Genomic DNA, 11,531 nt, shown 5'->3' with positions numbered 1-11,531 from the left:
TTTTGGGGGTGGATTCCCTCCCCCGGAGAGGAAGCCACAGCTGTGTGTCCTATGAAAGGACCGAGCTGCTTGCTGTGCACGAAGCAGAAGAAAACCAGTGTAAATCGCAGTCCTAATTGCCCATATGGGAGATTTGCAAAGAAGGGAGTGAGCAAAATGGAGGAGCGCGGCAAGTTGTGAGCAGAAGGCTGAGACCAGAGTGCTGAGGGAAAAGCAGCCACCAGATCGGCAAGTTTGGAAAACCGTTCTTTCTGTTCCTGCTGCCTGGGATTCAGAGAGGGTTTTAGAGTGAAACAAAAGTCCGATGGTGTGAGGACTGTACTCCATTTTCTGTGTGAGCCTGAGTAAAGAGAAAGATAAACAGAACCTTTCACCGATAGGCATATTTTAGAGTTCAAGTGTGACATGACGGGTCCAAAATAGATTCCACATGATTGGAGCAGATCCAGAATCCCAGTCCCTGAATAGCAATCAGTGTTGGAAGCTAAGAGCCGGCATCCACTATCATCACATAAAACATGGAAGAAACAGCAAATCCTACACAGCTGTTAGTGAATAAGGACAATCCATATGTGTAGCTTTATGCTATGGACACATTTTCTTAAATTACTCAGCTTAGTTTAAATTGAGGCTCTCTTTGACTTTTTACGTGTCTTTAATGAACACCCAGAATCTTACAACAACTTTCTTTCATGAGTTTTCCTTTCAAAGAAGGAGAGTTATGCTCTTTGCAATACTCAGTCCAGGCAAAACTAATAACCCAAGGGCTTCATGCTGGTTTATTTTCATGGAAAGCTCCTCATAATTTGAAATCACAGAGGGTCACAAGCATCTGAGAAGACACAAGCTAAAATGTCTGGATTCTATGACTTCATCATAAGGGATGTTGGTAAGTGGTGGGGGCTTCTGGTTTCAGCCCTGTGTAGGCCCTTTAGGTCCATTGCGGCATAGTCGAAACCCTGACAATATGCAGATAGGAGGAGGGGAGGCAGGGGGCAAGGAACAGAAAAGGGGGCTTACAGGAGAGATGGAGTCCATGGGACCCAGATGTTCCTTCCACTATTTGTAGATAACTGTTTTTTTCTTTGAATCAGTCACCAGAAGGCCTTCCTGACCAGGTCCTCTGCATTTGGCTAATGTTTAGCACATTTAAAAAAGCTTTAAAACTTTTATAATTTGAGAAGTTCAGCTGTAGGTCATTCTCCAGCTTTAAACCTAGTTTAAAGGCCCCCCATTCTAAACGTGCATTTGGGAGAGACCATCAGTCCATGAGGGTTCCCTTCCACCATTTTGGGGAGCCATAGTACTGTGAAAGTCAGTAAACGACAAGAAATGGATAATTGAGTGATTATAAAAGAACAGTTGATATAGTGCGTATCACAACTGTATTCAAATTGGCCAGGAAATCAGCATCCTGCCTCAAACCAAACCAAAATGATAGAAAAGAGACAGTGGATCTTCCCCCTGTGTTGCTATTTCTCTTTGTTTGGATGTTTTCTTATGTATCTGAAATTCTGTGACTCTTACTTTGACACATCATGAACTGTTTATGTTTCCACTCATTTCTCTTTGGTTATATCCCTAGGAGTAATCCTTCAGTCATGGAGGAACAGATCAAACCACAGATCAGCATACAGAATCCTACAGGTTATCATTCTAGTGGAGTGAAAAATGTCAGGAGAAAAATGACAAATTACTTGCTCTCTCCGTGTCATGGTATGATGAATGTAAGTCTTCACAACACACAAAAAAATAGTACTTCCAGAAAAAATTTTTGGTCACTATGGAGGGTTACTTTTTTCCTCTGTACTCTGGAGTGATGCAAGCATGGCAGTATATTTGTTTAAATGCAGGCTGTGATGGCCTGCCATAGTTTAACTACTAAAGTTACAAACAAAATAAAACTTTAGTGTGTTGCGAAGCAATGATCCATGGTTTTCACAAATACCATAAAATTACATAATCATAAAGCTTAGAGCTTAGACCAAACTATAGATCACTTAGTCGTGCCCTATGCCTTCGAGAAATCAGGTTTTATTATGGATATTTCATAGATAAAGAACCTGAACTTCAAAAAGGCAAACTGTCTTTTTCAATTTCACCCAGCTAGTAAAAAGTGTCCTAGGGATTGGAACTCGTGCCTTCTGCTCCTGGAACAGTTCTTTGTGTAGAATGGAAATCCAACCAGCCTTAAATCCATGGAGAGAAAAAGTGGACTAGTGGCTTCCAGAGACTGGGTGGAGGAGGGATAGGGAGTGACTGCTTAACTGGGATACAGTTGGCTTTTGGGATAAAAAATTCTAGAACAAAAGAGTGGTGATGATTGTACAATATTGTGAATGTACTAAATGCCATTGAATTGTGCACGTTAGGATGATTTAAATGGTCAATTTATATGAACACTACCTTAAAAAAATCAGAATTAACATACTACCTTTGACTGCAAGAATTAAGAATATGGTATTGCTGTTAACTTTTCACCTTTCTGTTTTCTCTACATCCTGTGAAGCTCTTTGAGGTCAGGGGATATGCCTTACATCTCCTAGGCCTCTGGTACTTAGCTAAGTAATCCTATTGAAACCTCCCCACAAAAAATTCCAATCAGCCTTTCAGTCATCTCAAATAGCAAATATTGTTTTATGGAATGAGTTTATAACATTATGTCAATTTCTTACGTCACCTGCCTTACTTTACTATTGAGTCAGATATGATTATCTTGAGACCTAAATGAAGCTAGTTAAAACTCCTAGGGGGGGAAAAATAGTTAATAATGTGCCCCAGTGGCATCTAGCATAATGCTGTGCTCAAGCAAATTCTCACTGAATATTCATCTAAGGGCCGAGAGGTGAATATCCTGGAATTCTCCAGGAACTGGGAAGAGATGTTCCCATACAAGGACAGGATGTTCAACCTGCCTGTAAGGCCAGTAACACTTTATGTTTGTAGATCTTAGCCCTGTGAATTCTTTAAGGCCATCCTCAAGTGTGGCCTCTAGGCACCCCACTAACCCCAGGCCGTTTAACACTTACTCCTGAACCAGAGAAACTGGTTTGCCAAAGCTCAGCCCTACGCATCAGAAGACTCTCAGACAGGAGGACAAGTGAGTCTATAGTTTTAATATATACCTTCAACTCACTATTGGCCTTTAATCTTCTTAAGAAATCCTGTCTCTCAATGGAAAGATATTAACTGGAAAAAAAATTACTAATTTTAATGAGAAAAGATACGATAAATTTCACCCAACCCAAGTCATTCAATTTCACAGGTAGAACATATTCTTGAAGAATGAAAGTAAGTTTATATAAGCAATCAAAATCTAGAAGTTATATTTAAAATATAATGAAGTGCATTATAGTGAAGTTTCTTTGTTTGTTTTACCACTTGCTTCAGTTTTCTAAACTTTTAGAAGTTCATGTAGTAGCAGTAACTAGACATTGTGTGATGATAATTTTGTACTGTTCATAAATGTGGAACCATCATGTTGTATACCTGAACTCAAATAATATTGTGTGTCAACTATACTTCGATTTTTAAAAGGGAAGTAAAATTTTTAGAAATTTCAAGAAAAAAATTGAGGAGTTCATGATTATGCTTAACTCCACTGCTTAAAAATAAAAAAGAGAAATGTTATAGCAAAAAGTAATTTTAGAGTAAAGTAAAATCTGAATTAAGAACTTCAGGGCACTTGGAAATAAAGGCACACACGTAATAATCTTGCAAGATTTTCTCCATCCTGCTTCTTGACCCGTGTATATAGTACTGTGCTGGTAGATGTTTAACAACCGGCCCTCCAGAAAAAAAGTATATACATTCATAAGTTTATTATAAATTTTACAGATACCAAGTCTGCTTAGCACACAATTGACACATAACAATTAAATACACTACACCCTTTATTGTAATTTCCATAGAACCAACTGATTCTCAAGGAGGGGATTGATTGAATTTTGCTTAACTCTACTATCTATAGCTGACATATGAGTGCAACTGATAAATGAGAATAAGGTCAACATAAATGCTGGTTGATATTTTCACTTAGGTTTATATCAATGAGTAAGACAAAAGTGAAGTGATGAAGATGCAGGTCAAAACTTGCCATGACTGCCAGTGACACACTCCCTTGCTGAACTGAGTAACAGGTTTTGAATACCAGAGATTCAATCATTCTGTTCCATTCTGATGTAATAGCAACTATGCATAATATAATGTTTCCAGGTTACAGATGCAACAGAAGTAAATGACCTCAACAGCCTAAATAATAACAAGACACAGTAAAACAATGAGGAAGTGATAACTTTGGGGTATTTATTACTTTGGTTTTGGTGTATTTATTTATTTACTTATTTAAAGATTTATTTATTTAATTTTAGAAAGAGAGTGAGGGGGAGGGGGAGAGAGAAGTGCAAACAGGCTGGAGGAAGAGAGAAAGGGAGAACCAGACTCCCCGCCGAGCATGGAGCCCAGTGCAGGGATGGATTTCACTACTCTGAAATCATGACCTTAGCCAAAATCAAGAATCTAATGCTTAACTGACTGAGCCACCCAGGTGTCCCTGTATACTTTTTAAATTGTAAGTTTATGCAATTTAATTTTTAATAATGGCTGTATTTAATAACTGGCTAATAAAACTCTTGAAATTCAATTCAGTGAAAGGTATTCCAGGCTGACTATGGAAAATAAAATGTTTTATGTTCAGCCAAACATGGTACACAGTTTAAATTTTTCTTAGGATACTCTCTGACTAGACATTATCATTAACGATACTAAAAAACAAACAAACAAACAAAAAAACTTATCAGAATTGAATGATTAGTTTTTTCTTTCTTTTATAGCACATATAGTGTGTTTCTTTTTTTTCTTTCTTTTATAGCACATATAGTGTGTTTTTGGTTGGGGGAAAAAAAAAGCCACAACAACAAAAACTAAGTTATTCAAACAGCAGAACTTTTCAAAAACCAGTTAATATCAGATGATGCCATAAAATTAAAAAAGAGGAGTTTTCTTCTTTAGAAATTCATTCTCTTACATGTTCTTGAACTATCTCTGCTTTGTAGAACTGACCCTGAGTCGATTAAGAGTTGAAGGACAATCATATCAGAGAACCTAATAAAAACAACAGTCTAAAATGTCTCCCTCCCATGCGGGGTGTGGTGGTGGTGGAAAATATTACTATTGCATTTTTACATGGTCTACTTAGCTGACCAGTTGCAATTCAAGGCTTCGAGCTCTTGAGGTTTTCTTTACTCTCATTGCTCAGAACTTCTCTGTTATCTTCACTCCTGAGGCTGCAGAGTAATGAAGCTGTGTCAACAGGATGCTGGAAATGTTGGCCATCACACTGATAGGAGGGTCAAGCCCTTTAACAAAAGGGAGGGAACCACACTGGTCTGCATAGTCTTATTTCCTCATGAGTGTTGATATGACTAAATTTAAAGTAAAACGTCTAGACAGTAAAACTGTTTTACAGAATTCCATGGATTTCTCTCAGTAATGACTTAGGGGTTCTTTCTGGCAGGAACAAAACAATGAGAAAAAAAAAAAAAAAGAACATGCAACATATGTTCCTTCTCAATGCTGTGTCCTGTGGGGTGCTGGTGCTAGGCAGTGTGGGGTTGTAGGCAAAGCGATAGTATTGTATTCCAACTTAGTTTTGCTTTTCCCAAAAGCCAAAATCGAGAAAAGATCCTTGGTACAAATAATTTGCATGAGGAGTACTCCCAGCAATCAGGGAGAAAAGCGAAAGAGTAAGATGAGAAGGAAAAAAGCCCACTAAAGAATGTATTATTGACCTGATTACCACTAAGGACAACTGGGACTTAATTCTATTGGGGAATCCTTTGAGGAACCATATAGAATGCACTTCAGATTTATCCTCCAAAAGCCATGAATCTGGGGATTTGTCCTCTGCCTCCATCCCCCATTGGTTGAGGGAACATTAACTTTACTATACTTCCAGTCTGTGCCACTCAGGCTGAGTGAGCTGTAGCAGCTTGAGAGCTTTGTTCCCGTCCTACCAAGATCACTGCACACAGGGGAGCCCCCAGGCATGACGCTAGCCCTAGAGCAACCTATCACTGACTACTCACCCCAAGCAACTGTCTGGCAAAAAGCCTGAGGATGAGAATAAAAAGGATCAGCAGAAAGGTAAGGTGAGACACTGTCAGAGCGCCTAAGCATTTCTACTACAGCTGCACCTTGAAATCCAAGTTCAGCTGAAATAATTTAGCACAGGACAAAGAAACATCTGCTTTGATACACAAGGTCTTTCCCATTCATTTAACATTTACTGAGCACCGACTCCATAGCACCAACAGGAATTGGGATTATAATTGGACACAAGCATTAGTCACCACTTGGTTTCTGCTGTTTGGGAACTCATGTTCTAGCCAGGTCTGGCCCTGGAGCTGGTATATCAGAGCAGTCGGAGAAGTCTTAAACCCTTGCCATTGCCCAATCTCTGTTGCCAGGAAAGGACGGCTGGGGCCTTCATCCCCAGGGGTGGGACCATCTGGTGAATCTCTTCCTTTGTTTTTAGAGAGTCAAAGGCATTGTGACCAACAAGTTTGTCAACATAAGCATTCACTCAGCAACAGCTTTTGAGTTTATTTTCCATGCCAGGCATGATGCAAAAAATCAGAATTATGAACTTGACTAAGCTACGTAGCCTGCTCCAGGGGAAATATCTACCAAGTGCAACATACTCTTCTTAAAGCGTGGTGTATTACTGGTACATAATTGGTACATTTTCTCCTATAGCAGTACTATGAGATAGAAGAGCCATTTCATAGATTGAAAACTGAGATTGTTAGAATAATATTCACAAGGGTTTGGAATTAGCAAATGGTAAAGATGTTACTCTCTGATTGCCTGGCTCAAAAGAGTATACTTTTTATACAATATATTTCTTGGATTTCATGATAACTTGATTAAAATGTCATTGGGAATAAACCAATGATTTTTGCAAATTTTCTCAACCCTTTAGAGATTTAATAAATATATAAATTATATAAATTCCCATATTGAAAGCCAAAGACTCTTCATTTATGTTATTTAAATCCAATATTATAGATAAGACTCATACCGAAATAACACAGAAAAAGTTAAAAATGTAGACTGTACAAACACATGTTAAACAGAAACATTAGAAAGACAAAAAGTAATATATTTATTGAAGATACAGTTCATGATGATATCATCCCTACCACAAATAAACCTTTTTAATTAGAGAAAAACAAGGAATAAAATATTATATAAAATGATTATAAATACAAGGAGAAATTGACACAAATTGTGAAGAATTTTGAAAATTTTTTAAAATTTCAATTGATAAAGTCAATACAAACAAGGTAGCTAGAGATAATTTAGTTACTATAATTAACCAGATCTAAGTATATTGACTATAGCATACTTCAAACTTACACAATTTCAAGTGTTCAGTTTGGAAAATCAAAGTTATTAGGTCAAAAAGAAAGCCTCAATAAATATCAAAAGGAATAAATATTAAAACCACATCTTCTAAATCTTATTAAACAAATCTATAAAATGAACACTGAGATGTTAACCAATCTGAAGTTCTTTCATTGCTTCACTCACCCACTGTACACTTTCTACTCATACCCACAATTCCAAACACTGGAACTTTATAAAACATTTTTAATACTGTTAGAATAAAGGAATATTAAAATTTCATATAATAAAAAAGAACAAAAATGATATTATTTATCAAAACAAATGAAAACAGTCAAACTGTGTTCATGGGTCAGTTCAGATCTATATGTTTTCCAATTTTTAAAGAACTAAATAACCAAAATTAAATTAAGCTCCCATCCAAGTGATTTAACAAAAAATACCAGAAACTAAACCCAAGAAAAATTTTAACAAGGGAATACAAAAAGAAAAGTAGAAACAAATTAGAAAATAGAAAAAAAAATCGATGAGATTTTCTTTTTAAAGGAAAAAAACAAAATTTACAAAATAGCAAATCCAGCCAAGGGAAAAAAGAAAGATGCTAAATTTATAAAATTAGGAAGACAAGACTAAAAATAAGAGCAGATTCAGAGTTCTTTAAAAATATTGAAAATCATGATGACATTATCAATTACATAAGAAAATGACTTATTCAAATTAAGTCCAAATAGGTATAGTGTGAACAGAAAAACCACCTAGAATAAAATGAAAATATTACAAAGAATTACCTCTCAAATGTCTCTAAACCAGATGTGTCTTCCGATGAGACTTTCCTTATTTTCAAGAAACAGGTCATTTCTATACTGAATAAACTTCTACCTTAGCTCATAGAAACAGATGGTAAGTTTTAAAATTAATTTTGAAAACCCAGTATGATCTTAAAAATAAAATCTCATGAGAATTAAAAACAAACGAAGTAACAAGAACAATCTCGATTATGATTATGGAAGGAAAATCCTAAATAAAATTGAGTTTGATAACAAAATTTTAAAAACTATTACGATTATAAATAATATCAGCAATGAAGATGGTTTTGCAAAATCAGAAGTGTATTAACAGAAATGTTGTATAAGTAGATCAGAAAAAGAAAAGATAAATCATCTCATAAGAAAAGCAATAGGCAATTGATAAACCCCAACATCAATTTCAAATTAACAGGAACAACAATAAAAAATTTTCCAGCAAAGTAGAAATGTGATTAATTTTTTAACACATTTTAAAATACCCACCTCAAACAAATACTGATCCTGCTATTGCCTAAGGAAATACTGATGTGGATCTCCAAGTTGATTCCCACACCAGCAGCATTAGTCTCACCTGGGAACATTTTAGAAATAAAAGTTCTCAGACCTCTCTCCATTCCTACTGAATCAGAAATTCTAGGAGTGGGGATTTTTTTAGCTGAAACCAATCATTAAAATGTCAGGAATTCCATGAGCCAGTTATTGAATACAGCCACAGTTAAAAATAAAATCTATAAATAGATTGCAATTAAAGTATATTAAAATCAAAGATAGTAAATATTTAAAATGCATTGCTTTCTAAATATTTTGCTGCATGTTACCATTATCAGCTTTAAGGCTGTTACAGCTAATTGTATGGTGGAATATCTGCTGCATATCTCTTCCCAACTCCTCCTTCAGTGACCCCACATCAGTAACTCATAATCGGTCATGACTGAATATGTACAGCACTGAAGTTTACAAATACTAAAAAATCAGGATTTGATTTGTTGCTTTATTATTTGTCTAGGTCAAGGGCTGGCAGACTTTCCCTGCAAAGGGCCAAACAGTAAATATTTTAGACTTTGAAGGCCATAATATCACTATGGTATCTGCCATTGTCACAGATGACACATAAACAAATGGGGGTGGCTGTGTTCCAATAAAACTTTATTTATAAAAATAAGGATTGGGTTGGATTTAGCCTGTCTGCCATAGTTTGCTGACTTCTGACCTAGATATTAGAAAGTGATGGAGACACTCAATGCGGAAAGACCAGTCTCTTCAATAAATGGTGCTGGGGAAATTGCAGAAACACATGCAGAACAAGGAAACTGTACTCCTAATCTCATACCACTCACAAAAATCAACTTGAATCAAAGACTTAAATGTAAGACCTGATGCATAAAACTTCTAGAAGAAAACGTAGGGAAGAAATTTCTCAATACTGGTCTTGGCAATGATTTTTTGAACATAACACCAAAAGCACAAACAACCAAAGCAAAAACCAACAAATGAAAGTACATCAAACTCAAAAGCTTCTGCACAACAAAGTAAACAGTCAACAAAATGAAAAGACAACTACAAATGGGAGATATTATTTTGTAAACCACATAAAGGGTAAGGAGTTAATTTTCAAAATATATAAAGATGTCATACAACTTAATAACAAAAAAAACACAATTTATTAAATTTATTTAAAAATGGGCAGTCTTCTGAACCAAACAGACATTTTTCCCAAGAGGACATCAAAATGGCCAAGGAGCACATGAAAAGATGCTCAACATCACTTATTATCAGAAAAATGTAAATCAAAACCACAAGGCACTGTAACTTGCACGTGTTATAATGGCTACCATCAAGAAGACAAGAGACATGCGCTGGTGAGAATGTAGTGAAAAGGGAACTTTTACACACTGTTTGTGGAAATGTAAACCGGTGCAACCAGTATGGAAAACAGTATGGAGTTTCCTCAAAAAATTAAAAATAGGTTTATCATATGATCCAGCAATTCCACTTCTGGGTATATACTCAAAAGAAATGGAAACAAGATTTTGGAGACACTTTCATGCTTATTGCAGCATTGTTCACAATAGCCAAGATCTGGAAACAACCTAAATACCTGTCAAGAGACGGTTAAAAAAGACATGTTACATATTGCACAATGGAAAATGATTCAGCTATGAGAAAGAACAATATTCTGCCCTGTGCAACAACATGGATGGACCTTGAGCACATTATGCTAAGTGAGGTAAGTCAGACAGAGAAAGAAAAATATTGTATGCTATCACTTAATATGTGATATCTAAAAAATCAAATTAAAAAAAGGAAGAATAAAATGATGATTACCAGAGATTTGAGGATGGAGGACAGGTCAAGAGACAGATGTTGTTTAAAGGTGCAAAATTAGTAATTACTAGTAAATAAACCTTAAAGACTAATACACAGTAGAATATAGACAACCATATGGTAGTATAGTTATATAATGTGATAAATATTACTATAATGTCAATCATATTATAATATATGCATATTAAATATAAATGTATTAAAGTTACATATTGAACACACCTAAATTTACATAACATTTTATGTCAAACTTATTCAATAAAAATGATGGAGAAAATGTTAATATTTCAGATTAAATATATATCATGAAATTAGTCATTACACTGTAAAAAGCAAAAAAATTAAGAGAAATTCTTCCAGATTTAGAAAACTTACATAATTCAGCAAGAAAGTCCGTCATGTTGTTGACAACCAAGTGAAATTTCAAAGTATATCTTCATTTTAAACTTTCATCTGTCACATTAACATATAAAAAAATTGCCAACCAACACTCTCATCAGAATGTTCATTCATCAGTTGCACATAGGTTGACAAAAGATACAAGAGTTTTGCAAAAGTTAGCAGAAACATTTTATAAAAATCAATTGACTTTGTGGAATTTGTAAGGAAGAATTTTTAGAACCACTGTTTTAGATAACATAGACAAACAGAAATAACGGCTATTACTAAGAAAAGTAAAAATATATATATATTTATCTTGTAGATGCTTATATCGTCTGCATAGAATATCCAACAGAGTCAACTGAAAACTGTAAGAACTAGTTAGAAAATCCAAAAAAGTAGTTAGATTCAAAATAAACAATGACAATAGCAATGGGTTCCCCCTCTCTCATAAAAAGCCAGGTAGAAAGCTACAATGGGAAAAAAAGAATATTTACAAAATCAACAACTGATATCAAATACTTACACAGAGGCATCAAGAAATGTGTAGGGCTTACATTAAGAAATTTACTGAGTCATGAAGGGAGTTCATTAGTATTTTAGATATAGTTC

At 35.2% G+C, this 11,531-nt stretch overlaps 1 long non-coding RNA gene across 1 annotated transcript in view; it reads left to right on the top strand.

Moving 5' to 3' along the window:
• Positions 1-689: 689 nt before the first annotated feature.
• The window catches only part of LOC116571121, a 15,575-nt gene continuing 4,733 nt past the window's right edge, over positions 690-11,531 (top strand). The window contains exons 1-2 of the long non-coding RNA XR_004277718.1: positions 690-889; positions 1,586-1,727. This is a non-coding gene — a long non-coding RNA (uncharacterized LOC116571121). The remainder of the gene's footprint in view (positions 890-1,585; positions 1,728-11,531) is intronic.

This window comes from Mustela erminea, chromosome 12 (assembly GCF_009829155.1).
Source record: "Mustela erminea isolate mMusErm1 chromosome 12, mMusErm1.Pri, whole genome shotgun sequence".
Taxonomy (NCBI): Eukaryota; Metazoa; Chordata; class Mammalia; order Carnivora; family Mustelidae; genus Mustela; species Mustela erminea.
This window is presented reverse-complemented; position numbering and strand designations above follow the sequence as displayed.